Source organism: Artemia sp. Qi Xiang Cuo, chromosome 4 (genome assembly GCF_049724085.1).
Source record: "Artemia sp. Qi Xiang Cuo chromosome 4, ASM4972408v1, whole genome shotgun sequence".
Taxonomy (NCBI): domain Eukaryota; kingdom Metazoa; phylum Arthropoda; class Branchiopoda; order Anostraca; family Artemiidae; genus Artemia; species Artemia sp. Qi Xiang Cuo.
In genome coordinates this window covers 55743840-55760731 of record NC_142797.1, presented here as the reverse complement: position 1 = coordinate 55760731, position 16892 = coordinate 55743840, and the positions used below count along the sequence as shown (strand labels likewise).

The 16892-nt window shown below is 33.7% G+C and overlaps 1 protein-coding gene across 3 annotated transcripts in view; it reads left to right on the top strand.

Moving 5' to 3' along the window:
- The window catches only part of LOC148953258 (dopamine receptor 2-like), a 257773-nt gene that overhangs the window by 175328 nt on the left and 65553 nt on the right, over positions 1 to 16892 (top strand). The window contains exon 1 of one of the 3 annotated variants that reach the window (XM_089088424.1): positions 13729 to 13780. The exons of the other annotated variants lie outside the window; for them this stretch is intronic. The gene's annotated coding sequence lies outside the window, so the exon portion shown is untranslated. Of the gene's footprint in view, positions 1 to 13728; positions 13781 to 16892 lie in introns of those variants that run through there. 3 annotated transcript variants of the gene reach the window in all.

Below are 16892 nucleotides of genomic sequence, written 5' to 3'. Positions count from 1 at the left end.
GAAATCATGAATTAGAATAGTTAATTAGCTGTTTGGGTTTTCAGACATAGTTATTTAGATTTTCATGGGTGTTAGGTTCCTGGGATTTATTATTTGAGAAGTTAACTTTAGTATTTCATGGTTTGACTTGCCTGAAATCATGAATTAGAATATTTAATTGGCTGTGTGGGGATTTTCAGACCTATGTTTTTTAGGTTTTCGTGGTTTTTTGTTTCCGTGGTTTTATTATTCGAGAATTTAACTTTTGTATTTTTTGGTTTTACGTGCCTGAAATCATGAATTAGAATAGTTAATTAGCTGTTTGAGTTTTCAGAACTAGTTTTTTAGATTTTCGTTGGTGTTAGGTTCCTGGGATTTATTATTTGAGAAGTTAACTTTAGTATTTCATGGTTTGACTTGCCTGAAATCATGAATTAGAATATTTAATTGGCTGTTTGGGGATTTTCAGACCTAGGTTCTTTAGGTTTTCGTGTGTGTCTAACTCCTGGGGTTTATTATTTGAGAAGTTAACTTTAGTATTTTGTGGTTTTACGTGCCTGAAATCATGAATTAGAATAGTTAATTAGCTGTTTAGGGTTTTCAGACCTAGGTTTTTAGATTTTCGTGTGTGTTTGACTCCTGGGGTTTATTATTTGAGAAGTTAACTTTAGTATTTTGTGGTTTTACGTGCCTGAGATCATGAATTAGAATAGTTAATTAGCAGTTTAGGGTTTTCAGACCTAGGTTTTTTAGATTTTCGTGGGTGTTTGTTTCCTGGAGTTTATTATTTGAGAAGTTAACTTTAGTATTTCATGGTTTGACGTGACGGAAATCATGAATTAGAATAGTTAATTAGCTGTTTGGGTTTTCAGACCTAGTTTTTTAGATTTTCGTGGGTGTTAGGTTCCTGGGCTTTATTATTTGAGAAGTTAACTTTTGTATTTTGTGGTTTTACGTGCCTGAAATCATGAATTAGAATAGTTAATTAGCTGTTTGGGTTTCATTCCACATTATTGCACAGAAATACCAAAATCAGTAGGTTAGGTTAGCCTATGTTCGCGCGCGTGCATAGGCTAACCTAAGATATGATTTTGGTATTTCCGCGCAATATTGGGAATTTGGTAACATGTGTGTTTGTTTGTGTGTTTGTCTGTGTGTGTTTGTGTGTGTGTTTTGACTCTTGCATAAGAAAACCTTAAAATTTAGTAAACTGTCAAACCATGTCAAAATGTAACCTCTTAGTTTAACTGAGGTATTTGAACTTTCTTCGATGCCGAACAAAAAAAAATAACTAGTTGAAGACGTGTTTAAATTCTTCATAAACATAAAATCAAAAACAGGAAAACTAAAATGTAAATGCGTATTTCAGTGAAATAATAGCCTTCCTAACAACTTAATGTCGATAAACAGTGGAAATCAGTTTTCTTCAGTATTATTTGTGAATGATTAAAGATGGTGACTGACAAAAACATTTTGAAACTAAAGAAAACCTTAAAATTTAGTAAATTGTCAAACAATATCAAAATTTAACCTCTTAGTTTAACTGAGGTATTGGACCTTTCATCTATGCTGAACAAAAAAAATAACTAGTTGAAGTTGTATCTAAATTTTTCATCAATATAAAATCAAAAAAATAAAAATTAAAAATGAAATAACAGCCTTCTTAGCAATTTAATGTCGATAAACAGTGGAAATTGGTTTTCTTCAGTATTGTTTGTGAATGATTAAGGATGGTGACTGACAAAAACATTTTGAAACTAAAGAAAACCTTAAAATTTAGTAAATTGTCAAACAATATCAAAATGTAACCTCTTAGTAACCTCTTAGTTAGTATAACCTCTTAGTCAAAATGTAACCTCTTAGAAAATTATTTGAAAATTATTTTCCATAATTTTCTTACAAAAAACTAGAATTTACGGTCAAAAACCCTTATTAGCTCAGATTTTACAGAAATAGTTTTTTTTTTTGATCCAAAAAAGGACTTAAGTTTCACATTTGAACCATAGACTTGTATTTTCCCTAATTTTCTTACAAAACAAATAGAGTCTACGGTCAAAAACCCTGATTAGCTCAGATTTTACGGAAATAGTTTTATTTTTCAATCCATACATGGACTTAAGTTTCACATTTGAGCCAACGAATTGTATTTTCCATAATTTTCTTACAAAAAACTAGAGTTTACGGTCAAAAACCCTTATTAGCTCAAATTTTACAGAAATAGTTTTTTTTTATCCAAAAATGGACTTAAGTTTCACATTTGAGCCAGAGAATTGTATTTTCCATAATTTTCTTACAAAAAAATATAGTTTACGGTCAAAAACCCTAATTAGCTCAGATTTTACGGAAATAGTTTTATTTTTCGATTCATAAATGGACTTAAGTTTCTTACTTGAGCCAAAGAATTGTATTTTCCATAATTTTCTTACAAAAAACTAGAGTTTACGGTCAAAAACCCTTATTAGCTCAGATTTTACAGAAATAGTTTATTTTTTCGATCCAAAAATGGACTTAAGTTTCACATTTGAACCAGAGAATTATATTTTCCATAATTTTCTTACAAAAAAAATTGTTTACGTTTAAAAACCCTAATTAGCTCAGATTTTACGGAAATACTTTTATTTTTAGATCCATAAATGGAATTAAGTTTCACATTTGAACCAGGGAATTGTATTTTCCATAATTTTCTTACAAAAAACTAGAGTTTACGGTCAAAAACCCTTATTAGCTCAGATTTTACGGAAATAGTTTTATTTTTCGATCCATAAATGGACTTAAGCTTCACATTTGAACCAGAGAATTGTATTTTCCATAGTTTTCTCACAAAAAACTAGAGTTTTCGGTCAAAAACCCTTATTAGCTCAGATTTTACGGAAATAGTTCTCACCAATCAAGTTATCAAAAAATATTTGAATATGTTAAGTTATAGGCAATACTGGTTTATAAAAACTAGAATAGTAATTTAAGTTTGGTTCATCTGATTCGAAGACATGTAAAAAAAAAAGTTGAAAAAAATTTATCATGTTAAAAAAAAAAAAAAAAAAAAAAGGGGGGGTAGGTCCCCAACCTTTGGAGGGAGGGGGCACCCTTTAATTTGGGGGATATGCAACCTTTGGAGAGTTGAGGTCGCTGCTGGGTGGGGTCGTGTGGGCTTATTTTAATTTTATGGTATGAAAAACAAAAAACTTAAAAAATTAATTGCAAGGAATTCTAATTTTTGTTATTAAATTCAATATTAAAAATATTTTATTACCATCTACGTCTCTCTTAGTATCAATTTTTTAGTATACTAAAACGTTAGACCCTATTTTAAATTGACAATACTGTTCAAACATCACTTGTGTATTATACAGACCACATCGGAGAGTTAAAGCTAGTTCAACTCACAATTTCATTCTATCGGCGTTACCCGTTTTCAAAGACTGATGTTTTTTCAAATTTATAACAAATTAACTGAGTTAACAACCCCTTCAGGATTACCTTAACTGTTAATCAGTTTAATCCTTTTTTTCTTCACCTTCATCCAATCTAATCACTAATTAGAATCATTCACACTCCTATTATTCAAAACATTAATTAATATCGTTCATAGTTTCCAATTTGCGAATTCCTTATCCCTTTTTGCAAAAATGTCAAATACTCACTCTCTTTGAAAAGGTGTAGAGGCGTACGCAATTGGAGGGAAACAAATTTGTGCGGGGAACCCCCCGTTCATACTGCTATCTTTTTTGCAATGTTTAGGAACAGGCGGGGAATCCCCAAAAAACCAAACCAGACTATACCCATCAAACCAGACTATACCCATCAAACCAGACTATACCCACCAGACCAGACTGTACCCACCAAACCAGATTATACCCACCAAACCAGATTATACCCACCAAACCAGCCTTGCTATAGCAGGAAGGAACGTAAAGGCCCCAAATCCATAGGTACATGCTCTGGAAAGGTGCCATGGAACGTAAGGGCCCAGAAACTTATAGTTGACCCAGAAACTTGTCTGCTTGGCCCAGAAACATGTCTGGTTGGCCCGGAAACTTGTCTGGTAGGTTTTGTATAATTCCATATTCAATTGACAACAATAGCAATAATCAGTCTAGTAATCTGCCATGGAAAGGTGCCATGGAACGTAAAGTGGGACAAATACACAGGATGGAACATAGTCTAGGCAAAATATAACATTGATTACTACTAGCGACCAGTTGTTTAGTGTAATCAAGTTCTTCGCTCCCAAAATGGTGCTAAATTGACTAATTATACGACTGGCTTCTTCATCATTCGTCAGTGTAGCTGTTTTTCCGATGTCCACTCTTACCTCCTTTGATGCCAAAAGTTTTTGGAGGAAAATTCGTCGTCCATTATTTGGATCTGTTTGACCCTTTAGACCCCATCACGACGATTTCCTTTTTTTTCAGCCAGCAGCAGGTTTTTGGAATTCAAGCATTCTGAATGAGATCTTAAACTATTTTAAAGTCAACAAAGAAAATAAATAGAAGTATATAAATGCATATTGAGTGATTCAGCAAAGTCACTCATTGATGGTAAAAACTAAATGATATTCATGTGATGAAAACAGAGCAATTTCATGCATTAATTTCGGTACAACTTTTTAACATGAGAAAATATAAAAAAAGAGTAATTGGCTATCGCTTTTTTTGTGTGGCTATAAAGAAAAAATCTGATCAAGGACACACGGGTTCAGAAAAATGACTGTGTGACATTTTTTAATTGTGATTTATCTTCATCCTTGGCAGAAATCGTGACATTGGACTTTGTCAAAGTGCTCCATTTTTATTCTATTCTGTCCCTCAAAATAAAATTTCATGTCATGCTACGGATGTTTAAAGCTTGATAACTAATTTGCCTCATTTGTCAACCGCTTGGCCAAGTGTCAGTAGTAAATAAACTTTCTAAGATTTCAGGGGAAGACAGATTGAGTCAAATCAACCAGGTAAAATAATGTAAGCTTGCTCAAAACAGCTCCTGACTCTTTTTCAACGGAAATATCAACTGACACAAATTTTGCCAAACTACTGTCAAGTTGTTTTAGTCAAATCACTGAGTTTTAATTGACGAGCAATTATAATCTATTATTAAATAGTATAATTAAATAGTATAATCTATTATAAAATCTATTAGTAAATATAACACCGATTATTGAATTTTTAAAGTCAGCCCAGGCAAATAATGTCAAATAGATATTCTTCAGAATAACTAAGTAAATCTAAGAGCATTTTTTGTCATTTTGCCGAAACATTATCAACTTGATGCAAACGATATTAATGTCTAATAAGATAAGTCAATGTAGGCAAATACACTGTGGGAAATCATTGGAATGGACCTGCTTCGGGTGAACTGACTATCCGATTTCAACAAAATTGGTGGAAATTTAGTTGAACATCCCCCTTCGTGTCATTTAGAGGTCTACACTTGATCAGAAGGGTTTGTTGAGACTCGATCAAACAGAGGGTAAGTAAAATCATGTAACTTGGTAGTGTCTTTTCAGGGTCAATATTTGATTTGAACCCCGTGGGGAAGGACGTCTTCAAGAATGAGAAATAGAATCTTAACCAAGCCTAGTGATCAACGAGGTCTTATTTCTTAGAGGGAGGGGTCCCTCCCTTATCAAATTTCTGTGGAGGGGAAGAATGTAAATTTTGCGTTCTAAATATCTTCCATGAGATGTTGTAGGGTTTCAGTGAAGTTAGGGCTAGACAGTGAGAGCTAGTGCTTTGGCTACGCTATCGTAGTTACTCAATTCAATCTGTCTATGGAACGGGTTCCTAAAAATTTATCTTCTGTGCATCCACCATAAGGGGCTATTGGCTCTTGAGCAAACTTAGTGAGAAGTAGAAAATTGTGTCCAGTTTCTTTTTCGTGTTAATACCAAGGAATTATCCTGCCATGTTCCTTCAAATATGGTTCTCATTTTTTTTTTTCTAGGTTGATTTACAGCGCTGTATCAAGGAGTCATATATTAGTAAAGGCAATTTCACAGAATATTATACTGGATGTGAGTGTTAAGGTTTCTAAGAAACACAAAGCTCAACAGATTTATAGACTTTCAACGCTTATACTTTTCAGTCAATTTACCAATTTTAGTAGTTACTCTTATAATTTGACAATCTCTCATCCCTAATTACAAAAAGACTCAGGGAGAGTGTTGCGTAGGGGATTGAAATAATAAGGTGTGTCACAACTCATCCGAGTTAGTTTTTAACTCTTTAATGAACTATCCTCCGCCAAAATTTATCAAACAACTTCCCTGATATGAGCTTTACTTACGATAGGCAAAAATTTATTAACATAAATAAGTCTATTTTCATAATATATATCTCAGTGACTATTATAATCCTGGCATTCTTGTACAATTTCTTTTAACCATTCACTTGAAAAAACGACTAAAAATAAACTTTTCTCCACTGAAAAAAAAAATGTAAAGGATACGGCACTACCCTTAGAGTCCGAACAGGCGGTGCTGATATCCATCTTAAGGCCTTAAGCTAGGAACTGCAATTCAGGGGCCCTTCAGGGGAGATGGAATTATCAAAATTTAGAAAAACGCCTGCAACAACACAAAGATGACATAACTAAAGCTTTAAATTCTAATAGTACAAACATTTCCTTTGATTCTGCTTTAAGCAGTCACATATATGATGACCCTAGTCATAAAATGCTTTTTGAAGAAATTTGCCTTATTAGCAATGATATAGGTATAAAACAGGTTGTTCGAGAGGCAATTGAAATTAAACTCAAAATAAATAATTATATATTTCTTTAAATAGAGATTTGGGGGAATATTCGCACAATGCCCTATACACAAATTTAATTAAAAATGATTTGACTAATTATATTAAAAAAACAGTAAATAACTCCACTCAACCTATTACGAATAGACCTTCTAGGCTGGCTGCCAAGAAGGCGAGATTAGCTTTAAAAGCTTGTCTGTAAATATTTTAATTCCATCTGAATGAATTGATCTCTGTCCATTTCGTTTGGAGTACCAGTCCTGGTTGAACTTCCTTAAATTAGTGATATTGGGGGTGTTTTAAAACTTTTTTTTAAACAGTTTTGATGATTGAATTTTAATCTAAGTTTCTTTTATAGGGTTTTTATTCTCTTCGTCTGTTTTGCTGTCGATGAGCCTTGGATATAGGGTCGAAATATTCATTTAAAGTTGCGTTCCACTGTCTTGTATAAAAATTTCCCTGTTGTTCTACTTATTTGTTTATGATGGAAAGGCAGTGTGGTCTTCGTCGCTATCCTGTGTTTTCACACACCCTTCCTGCTTACCTTCCCCATATTTTTCCAGGTACCCATTTAGAGCTGGGTTGACTCTGGCTGAGCTTGCAGAGTCACGCCACTGACCCCCGTCTCAAATCCTGCGCGCCATCCACTGAAAACACAAGTTACTTCCAAAGGGGAAGCTTCTTAGTGCCATTGGACGATTCTCACTGAGGCTCTTGGCCTATAACAAACGTTATTACAGAGATTTGGTCTCAAAGAGGTCCCAAACTGCAAAAAATTACATAACTTTCATACAATTTACATATTTTCGTGTGCGGAACAGCAATACTAATTTTCTTCTTTTTTTATAGGGGGCAAACTAAGCATGGGCACTGCTTTTGTTTTCTGTTTCTGTTCTGTTTTTAAACTACCTGTTTCTGTTCTGTTCTTACAAAAAAACAGAAACCGAAAAATAACAGAGGACCTATTTTTAATATACCTGTTCTGTTCTGTTTCTGTTTTTACAATAGCTATTTTGCCCCGTATCTGTTTTTTTTCTAACTGTTATTCTTGTGTTCTCGATTATTCTTTACTAATTAGAGAATGATATATTAAGAAATTTAAAACTTACAAAATAGTGTTTTAAATCGTAATTTGAAAGTTTAAAGAAGCGTTGTTATGCCCCATACAGTTTTTGGAATTGGAGCGTAAATATAAAGTAGAAGTAAGTAAAATGATGGCACTCAGTGTGTCTAACATATCAAATGTGCTGCTAGATTGCTTAAGCTAGGCAACACTAGGGCTTAGCAGTCAGATGAGAGTAGGTAGGTGTGCAAATGGGCGCAGTTTTGTTCACTAAAACAATTTATTTTTTGGTGTATATTATTCAGTCAATTGAGCAGCAAAGTTGCATAGATACTGTCTAGGTGAAGCAGGATTCAAACAAATCACTTATTACTGTATATGCTGGTTCTATTGTAGGGCCTCTGTATCCTACATTAAATGGGAAGTAATCTGCACCTTTAACCGGGAAAACTTTAGTTCAACGTTACTGATTATTAGTTGCAAATTTTCTTAAATGTTTAGTCAGAGAGGAATGTAAATTTATTGAATCTTGTCCAGTACAAATATACGTTTTTGCTGGCACATTTCATTGTATCAACATGACAACGTAGACTTTTTCAAGATGTCAAATGTACTTTTTCTACTATCTCTAAATATAACCAACGGAAACCCTTTCAAGGAAAAGCCTAGAGTTGAAACAGTGGCCTAACTAGCTGATTCTGACCTAGCTGGCCAAAGTCTTATATAATGCTGATACATCTTTCTCATTCTGTAGAATAACACATCTTCCGGTGAACATGGTAATTTTTGCCATATAGCACAATAAATTTAAAAGAATGCCACTAAGCAGTATATTATTTCTTGTCTCTGTCTCTTAAATACCTATTATAGACAAACAAATTCCTGAAAAAATTAATATGATATAATATGATTTATTAACACTAAAAGCCCTACTCGGCCATGGTTAATACACAATACACTTCAAAAATAATAAATGAAAATAACCTTATAATACTGTATATTATAATACTGTGCTGCAAATTGTCCTAGTTTTTAGGAAACCGTAGTTAGGAGCTGTAATTTTACTTCTATTTGCTAACAGGTTTTCTTAGTTCATTGTGCAAACGAAACCGTTCAGGGTGGAATCGGCCCCTTTCCCCTTAATTATGCCACGGTGGTGGAAGAGGTAAGATATTTGGATGGACGTGCAATTTACAAAATGGTAGGCTACTATGTGGTAGGCTAAAATCAACCTTTGTTTAAAGACAAGCATGATGCCATTTTCTGATGACGACTTGGATGTTCCAAGACATCTCTCTGGGTACCCTACGGAAAAAAAGGAAGCAAAGGAAGTATTAGGTGCAACTTCTGAAGAGCGTCTCTAAAAGCTAAGGGAGTCTCTGCCATGATATTTATATATTATCTTAAAAGGATGCACACAATTGATATGCACAAAGATAAAATGTACGCGGCTGGTGCAGAAAATAACAAACCCAAACCAACTAAAAAAAATATATCAAGTCAGGCTGCTTCCCTTGAGAGAGCTCCAGATAGTAAAGCAAGTGACAAATAGGGCACTGGGTTAGTGAAATCTGGAATAAGAAGAGCAGAGATACGACAGTTTTTTATTTCCAATCGATCAAAACAAGCTGGTCTGAGGATGCTCTGCTGCAAAACCCTGTTAGGGACAAATTGCAACTTTCTACGTTTGATAAGCCAGATATGAAATAGCTTATTAAAAAAAAAACAGGGGACTTGAAAGCACCATTTTGGGGAACCGTCCATCGTCACATAAGTTTTGCTGCCAGAAAAAAAGAAGTTCAAAAGGTTGCTTTAAGATCTGTCACTCAGACTAGCTTGACTTTTCACTGCTGGTCTGCAAAAGGATCTGGCTTTATAGGTATCACTGCCTATTACCCCAGGAAGATGAAAAATAAGCAGAGGTTGCACCACTATATTTCACATTTCAAGAGGCATAAGCATTCTCATACAACTACTAACATCCTTTCAGCAATCCAAGTTGCAATCAGGAAGTTTTCAATGACAGGTAAGATGTTCCACGTTGTGACTGATTCTAGGAACAATGTCACCGAAGCCTGTAGGATATGAGCCCTTTCCTGAACTTCCTGTTTTTAACATTGACTTCATTCATCTGTTGCACGTGTTCTTGGATTTTTGTCCACTCGAAGCTTAGCCAATGACATCCCTGAAGAAGATTGTTTGGAATCCTTTGATGAAGTCGAAGATGTCGATCCAACTGTTGAAAACGATTCAGACGGTCTTTCTGTTCCTTGTTCTGAAAACTCCGGAAATGAAGATACGCTTGCTGAAGAATCTGAATAAACTGATGTATGTCTAAAGAAGAGGGCGATGAAAGTAATGGAGAAAAAGAGTGGGGAGCTGGGAGTCTGTCGAAAAATGAGGTTGCAACACAGGCTATCCGAAGACACGTTACAATTGCTCAAACATTGATAGTCGAGGTTGTCACTACCCCTTTTTCTTTGGGAATGGACCATGAAAACGTGCCTAAATAATCAAAAGCATGCCAACTCGTATTCTTAAAACAAAAGTTTGATGTAGTATCACTTTCTATAATGAAGCAAGTGTATGGGTTGGAGAAAGTATTTTCTGCAACAAAGCGAAAGAAATTTTCGAAATAAGTTATCAAAAAGTGCCATTGTTCTTATATTGCATCCCTTTGAAAACCTATTAAGAGAAGAGAATGCTTAAAAAAAGTATTGGCAAAGGGTCTAAGTTTCTTTGAAATTCAGAATTTAAGAAATTTCATTTTACATATTTACTTAAGAATGAACCCGGTGGAGGGCCTAGAACATTATTTTCTAGTGCAAAGCGCCGTAAAAATATACAAAGTACCCTTAAACCATGAATTTTTCTTTTGATTTGTATCTCACACAAATTGGCTAGGATATAATTAATCTTAAAAAGTTGTTTTAAGCTGCGAGGTAGCGAAAATTTTTGACTTGGTGGTAAGAAGTGTCATTTTCCCGTGTATTTATCTTCTTTTATACATTGTTTCAGATGGCTTCCAAACACCAGGATGGGGGAAGGGGAAAGCACGGTCTGGAGGGGGATACTGTCCCCCGCCAAAGCAACTATGGGCTCTGCTTAAACACTAATGACTTTGAGCTGACTGCGCAATTTCACGATGAAAATTATTTTCTTTTCGAAATGTCTCAAATAACTAGTATGCATTACCGGGAAATTCGAGGATATGCTGTATAAACATAAAGCGCATTTTTGGAAAAAGGGAACGGGAAAAGGGAATAAAATAACTATAAAACAGGATGGCGATGTTGTATGCAAAGACAGTTTTTCGCCCCTTTATTGAAAAACTGTTCTATTTGGCGGAAAATGCTGCAATAGTACTGATAATAAACCAAGACTTACCGTTTACAATTTTTTTCTTCTTTAAGCTTTAGGTGTTCGAAAAACAGCTGTTTAAACAGCTGTTTTTTGAAAGAAAACAGTTGTTTTCTGTTTTTACCAAAAAACAGAACATAAACAGAAACAGGTCTTCTGTTTTTTTGATGACCTGTTCTGTTTCATTCAAGCCCTGTTTATTTTTTTACTGTTTCTTCAGAAAAACAGAACAGTGCCCACACTTAGGGCAAACTAGCTTGTATGTAGACTAATAATTGTTTTTTTTTTCTTTTTTGTATATATTGTTTTATATTTTAGCCTTTAATCCCTTTTTTTTTAGTCAGGTATTTTTAAAATCAGTCATTATTAGCAGGCGTAAAATTAAAATACATTTTTCTGCTTCCTTTGCAGCAAAATAAAGACTTAATTTCGAAGTATTGTTTTTTTTTCTTTTTTGTACGTGTTGTTTTATATTTTAGCCGCTCCTTCATTTTTTCCGTAGTCCATTTTGTACTTAGGACCATTGTTGTTTGTTTGAAATACCTGTGAATGATTTAGTTACGGAATATTTTTTATTTCAAAAATCAGTTATGCTCAAAAATAAGTTTATTTTTCAAATGAACAGAGGGACATTATTACTTAAAATGAATAGAAAGTGTTCCTTATATAAGGGGAGCTGCCTCCCCTCAACCCCCACTTTTTATGCTAAGGTTTGATTTTTTTTTTTCCGCAATGCCTCAAGGATGACTGCTCTAATACAAGGGCAACTAGAATGGAATAGAAAATATTTTTTATAGTAGGTCAAGAATCGAAGCGCTTATTGATGTGCCTTTGTTTTAAAAAATAAAATTTTCAGTTCAAATGATTTAAAAGGCAATCGGCTGTATACTTATTGCTCTCATAAATATTTCCACCAAAGCACTATAAAACTTTAGTACAAAGCGTGAGGGGCTGAGAAGGAGGAAGCCCTCCTCATATACTGAATAATTTCTGAGCGTTTTAAGTTTTAATGTCACTCATTACTTTCCTTTAAAAAAAAACTTTGTTTTTTCATTTAATGAATTACCATAAGCGAGCAGTATTTGGTCATCGCCAGATGTCTGAATTTTTAACTCTTCCAATTTCGTACAATTATAATAACTACTAAATTCTTATAAACTTACAATGCAAAGGACTAACATTTCTAATTTAGCTTTATACAGAAAAAGAATAAAGAAAAATGACAAAAGTGTATTCTAAAGCTAATTCAAACACTTTGAGAATTCTGGACCACCGAAAAACACAAAGGACAAAATTGAGGTACACCTAGACCTACAAGCTCAGGGTTGCCACTCCAAGTGATTTATCACCATTTCTAGTGATTTCATATTACCTAAAAATCACTAAATCAGCACATAGATCACTAGATTATTTAAGAAAATCACTAAACCAACTAAAAAACCTCTAACTCTAGTGATTTTTTTTCACCGGGCAGCAACCTTGTGCAAGCTACCTTATAGGGGCTAACGTAGGCTAATGGTTTGTTCAGAGACACTCTGAAATCCAAAAGACATCTCGATCATGAATGAGTGTAAACTGACATTAATATAAAGACACATTACATAATGCACAAGGATATCAAACTTAGAATGATAATTTAAGGAAATGTACATGAAACATAACGGAAAACCAGTCAGCTTACCCTTTTCTCATTTTAAGAAGCACGGGGGAAAAGTCTGTTTTCCCAGGATAAGTAGCTGTTTTTACATGCTATAAGACTGGGGAGTTTGTTTAGTGTTTTTTGACACTTCAGCATTCTCTATTCTAATATAGAAGTCTATTCTATTTAATATACTCTATATTATTGACAAATGCAGTATGATAATGCTATTATAATATGTTCTATATCACTATCTAGAAAATTACTGAAATATATATAAGAACAATATGTTTTACTTTGAAACACTGTCACCGAACTAATTATAGTCCGAGTTTCACCTGTGATGATGATGAAGATTACAAGTGTCCACAAACTTGTCCATAATTGTCCATATAATTGTGTATAGTTTCACCTCAGGCACGTTAATTGGAGGGGATAGGGGTTGAATTCCCCCATCAATAGACTTTGATAAGGACATTTTTCCCCTCTAAATATTCGTGAATTGACCCCTTTGTTTCACCTTTGATGATGACAAAGACTTTAATTGTCCGAAACGATCTCCCACATTGCTGAAAAATTTTTTTTGTACAATGTGAGGATCTTCTTTTATTGTTTTATATGTGTCTTGGGATTATCTCTTGGGAAGGTCTGACATTTAAATGTCATCTAAAGGTCATCTTTCCTTGTATCCCGTTGACTATATTTGCAAAAGTAATTAACAGCAAAACAATGATCCATTAAATGCCCGTTTCAATCTTGATCTCATAATTCTACCAAGCAAACTGCATAATCCTCATTTCAGTCGCTTGTTAAATATCAAATGAAACTTTGCAAGGCCTTTTCACGGCGCATACATCTTTTCTAAGAGGTTTCAGAAGGTTTCTCTCTATATTCACCGATTGAAAATGTGCTTACCAGTTGAAACTATAGTGTCCTGCTAGTAGTAATGCTGGATAATTTAAGAGGGAATTAGGTCATAGATGATTTTCTATAGTATGTCTGTCTTTATTTTGCAAATATATCTGAAGAGCATGTCTCCATTCTCAAATTAACCTGCTTTGGAGTATTCACATTACTGACAATTTAATTTAAAAGGAAACAACACACAACAGAAGTGACACATCTCAAGGCAAAATTTTTGCTTGCACATATGTACATACAATAAAAAAAAAATCAAGAACGCTATGAAAATTAAAATCTTTAATTATAATAATAAAAAACAGCAAACTATTGCAGTCATTAGAATAAATCAAGTGGGATATATGCAGGTTCGTCATTTAGCGGGCGGGGGGGGGTCTGGCTGGGGCTATAGTCCCACTCTGATTTTAGGAGAGGCCCCAAATCAGTTGTCAGAATTTCTGTCGATTTGAAACAAATACGTACAAAACTTCTCAATTAAAGCAAATCCGTTTCTAATATAGCTGCACTTCACAAAAGTATATAGTGGGGTTCATTCCAAAACACATTTTTTATTATTCTTTTTTCATGTATCGTGATACATTTTTATTGCCTTGTTGTTACATCCACGGTGACCAGCTTTCATTACAATAAAGTAATTGGGCCCAGGATCCGTAATAAAATTAAACATGTCGGTTACATGATTCTGGAGCAGTGATCCCCTCCATATATGTATTATGTATTATGTATATTTCTTTGAGACTCTTTATGAATCTGTTCTGACTCTTTTCTGGGTCGTGTGTGACTCAGGTCTGCTCTGTGACTCAGGTCTGCTCTGTGACTCAGGTCTGCTCAGGTCTGCTCTGTTTCTGGACTTGGTAAATAAAACACTATTTTGTACAACGGCCGACTTTTTCCGTTCCTAGTAGCCACAGGCGTATTATCATACAGTTCGTAGTAACGAACTGTAAGAAAGGAGCGACCCGGCTCAGTAATTTCCAAAACTCTAAAAAAAGGAATTTTGATACCAATAGATATATCAAAAGAATTGTATTTTTATGCTGATTTTAAATATATAAGTTTCATCAAGTTTAGTTTTACCCATCAAAAGTTAAGAGCCTGAGAAAATGTGCCTTATTTTCAAAAAAAGGAGGAAACACCCCCTGAAAGTAGTAGAATCTTAATGAAAACACATCATCAGATACAGCGTATCAGATAAACCTACTCTAGGGCTTCAAGCTCCTATCTTCAAAAATGTGCAATTTTCTATTTTTGCCAGAAGAAATATCACGGATGCGTGTTTATTTGTTTTTTTGTTGTTTTTTTTTCCCCCAGGGGTGATGGTATCGACCCAGTGATCCTGTATGTCACGAGAGGGCTCGTTCAAACAAAAATTAAAAGTTCAAGTGCCCTCTATAAATGACAAAAAAATTTGGAGGGCAAGTAGGCCCCCTCCCACGCTCATTTTCCCCAAAGTCACTGATCAAAATTTTTAGATAAAAATGTTATCTAAAAATTTTCTTCAGAATAGTAGAAAGATCTAATAACTATGTGTTTGAGGACAACTTAATCCCCCACAGTCACCGGGAAAAGGGCTGCAAGTTATGAGATTTGCCCATTGTTTACATGTAGTATTGGTTATTGGGAAGTATACAGACATTTTCAGGGGGATTTTATAGGAGGGGGGGGGGGGGGGGGGTCGCCGGTTATGTGGGAGGATCTTTCCATGGAGGAATTTTTCATGGGGGAAGACAATTTTCGTGAAGGGGGCGCTGGACTTCCCAGCATTATTTAAAAAAACAATCAGAAATTAAATTTAAAAAAAAAACAAGTTTTTTTTCCACTGAAAGTAAAGAGCAACATTAGAACTTAAAACGAACAGAAGTTATTATGTATATAAGGGGGGTTGCCTCTCCTCAATAGCTTGCTCATACGCTAAAGTTTTTTCCAACTTTTTAAAAGAGTTTATTATTCTAATTAAACAGCCTTTTTAATTCAGAAATCTTTCTCAAATAACTGAGACAAAAATCAAACTTAGGTAATTATAAGGCTATTATTAGTAAAAAAAAGAAAATTAATATAAAAATTTCATTTTAATTATTAATATACGGTGAGCTAAATTCAAGACCTGTATTAATTCAAAAACGTTCATAAATTAAATAAAAAAAAAGTTCTTTTAACTGAAAGTAAGAGGCGATATTAAAACTTAAAACGAACAAAAAATTATTCCGTATATGAAAGGGACTAACCCCTACTTAATGCCCCGGTCTTTACGCTAAAGTTGAAATTTTTTCACAATTCTACTTTTTAAAACAATGAAAAAATTTAACGTAAAGAGCTGGGCGTTGAGGAAGGGACAGCTCCTTTTATATACGGAATAATTTCGGTTCGTTTCAAGTTTTAATGTCGCTCCTTACTTTCAGTTAAAAAAAAACTATTTTTTATTTAATCATTAATAGAAGCCAGACAATATGGGATTTTGAAAGTTTCTTACGCTTTATCTCTTTGCCTCCAGACAACATTTTACATTTGGCATTCAAAATGGTTATTTCATGAATTTTGTTTCTCGCATTGTCTTGAAATTTAGCTTCTTGAATTTTGAAAAAATCAAAGTGAGAATTTCCGACCAGTAATTTCACCACATTTCAGGAAGGATAAGAAAGACAAGAAATATATATTATATAAAATATTATATAAAATTATATAAAAGTGATATATATGTATATTTTATGTAACTAATATTATATATTTATAATATATATATATATATATATATATATATATATATTGTGTGTGTGTGTGTGTGTGTGTGTGTGTGTGTGTGTGTGTGTGTGTGTGTGTGTGTGTGTGTGTGTGTGTGTGTGTGTGTGTGTGTGTGTGTGTGTGTGTGTGTGTGTGTGTGTGTGTGTGTGTGTGTGTGTGTGTGTGTGTGTGTGTGTGTGTGTGTGTGTGTGTGTGTGTGTGTGTGTGTGTGTGTGTGTGTGTGTGTGTATATATTTATATATATACAATTTCTTTATTTAATGTATAACAATCTTTCCTTTTGCATATTCTCGTTTTGTTATGATCTTTAGTGTGTAGATTAATTATATATATATATATATATATATATATATATATATATATATATATATATATATATATATATATATATATATATATATATATATATATATATATATATATATATATATATATATATATATAT